At 37.1% G+C, this 1,729-nt stretch overlaps 1 protein-coding gene across 1 annotated transcript in view; it reads left to right on the forward strand.

Moving 5' to 3' along the window:
- The window catches only part of MLLT10 (myeloid/lymphoid or mixed-lineage leukemia (trithorax homolog, Drosophila); translocated to, 10), a 229,025-nt gene that overhangs the window by 24,155 nt on the left and 203,141 nt on the right, over positions 1 to 1,729 (forward strand). The gene's annotated exons all lie outside the window — the stretch shown is intronic.

A 1,729-nucleotide genomic window follows, 5' to 3' on the forward strand; every position in this document is an offset into this window, starting at 1 on the left:
GGTTATTTTCCTTCTTTTTGAAGGTTTTTTTTTTTTTTTTAAATTCATGGTCTATAGGTAGTCAATAAGTAAGAAAGCTATATTAGTCTTTTTACCTCTAAGAATTTTATTAGTTTGCTCTCTTGTATACTAGTCTGAATTCTAGAATAATAGCTATTTTCCTGTAACTAAAGATTTTGTTCTAGTTTGTCTTCTGGTATTTATTGATGCTAATAGGCAATCTGTTGGCATTTTGTTTAAGCTATTTGAAACTTGGTCTGCTTTTTTATTCTGAGAACTCATTGTCCTTCTAATTTGGAATATTTTCTGCTTTATCTCCTCAAATATTGTGAACTTCTCATTAAATTTTCTTTCCCTAGAACTGTTACTTAAGTGTAGGATTTTCATTCTGTTTTTCATGTCTTCTAATTTGTCTTTAATATTTTCTGTCTCATCTCTGTATTATGGATAATCTCTTTGGCTCTGTCTTCAGATACATGCTTATTGTTAATTCAGCGAATTTTTCAGAGTAAAACGTATCTAGAATTTCTTTTCTTTCTTTCTTTCTTTTTTTTTTAGAGATAGGGTCTTGCTTTGTCACCCTGGCCGGAGTGCAGTGGTGTGATCATAGCTCACTTCAGCCTCGAACTCCTAGGCTCAAGTGATCCTTCCTTAGCCTCCTGAGTAGCTAGGAGGAGAGGCACACACTGCCATGCCTGGCTGATTTTAATTTTTTTTTTTTTTTTTTTTTGGTATAGATGAGGTCTCGTTGTGCTGTCCAGGCTGCTCTTAAACTCCTGGCCTCAAGTGATCCTCTTGCCTCTGCCTCCCAAAGTGCTGGGGTTATAGGCATGAGCTACTGTGCCCAGCTGGTTTTATTTTTTAATTTGCCTCTTCTTTTTTCATGGTGTCTTGCTATTACTGTCTTAAGGATTATATTCCTTCCTTTATTTATTTGAAGATTTAAAACATTTTAAAGCTCCTCAGAGATTTTGGAATTCTTTCATTTGTGTTTGATAACTCTGGAGGTAGATGTTTTCATCTGCTTTGTAATTTTTGACTACAAACTAATCTTTAGGAGTTGCCTTCCTTGAGATTCTTTTTCCTCTACCATGAGTTGTGAAGATGTCACTGTGGGGAGTTTTTGCCTTTACTCTCTGTCCATTAAGAATTATGTTTGGCTGCTAGTAACAAACACCAGATTATGTTGGTTTCTACAAATTAGGAGGTTATTCTTTTACTTAAAATGAGTTCAGAAAGGCATTTTAAAGCTTTTTGACAGCTGTGTGATATCATTAGGAAGTATGCTTTTTCTGTCTTCCTGCTATACAATCCTTAGCGCACGGTTTTTATTTTTAGGGTTATCCCATGATCACAGCGTAGCAGCTGGAACTGCAGTCCTTGTGACTGCAGAAAGAAGTTCCAGGCAGGAAGAAGCGGGGAGGGTGAAGTGCAAATGTGGTTCTCCTCCCAGCTGAGTTGTACTCTTAATTTCTGCTGGAAGCCCCACTCAATAGTTTATGCTCAAGCCGGTCTCTAACTCCTGACCTGAAGGGATCCTCCTGCGTTGGCCTCCCAAAGTGTTAGGATTACAGGCATGAGCCACCACACCTATCCAGTTCCTATAACTTTGAAAGAGGTGATTTTCAAAAGTTAAGAGATTTGGTACTTGCCACCATAGACAAATTACAAATAGCCAGTTTTCTTTGCTTTCCTCTTGAATTCCTTTTCCTTTGAATATGAGAAAAGC

The sequence above is a fragment of the Propithecus coquereli genome, unplaced genomic scaffold, assembly GCF_000956105.1.
Source record: "Propithecus coquereli isolate 6110/MARCELLA unplaced genomic scaffold, Pcoq_1.0 Scaffold103, whole genome shotgun sequence".
Taxonomy (NCBI): domain Eukaryota; kingdom Metazoa; phylum Chordata; class Mammalia; order Primates; family Indriidae; genus Propithecus; species Propithecus coquereli.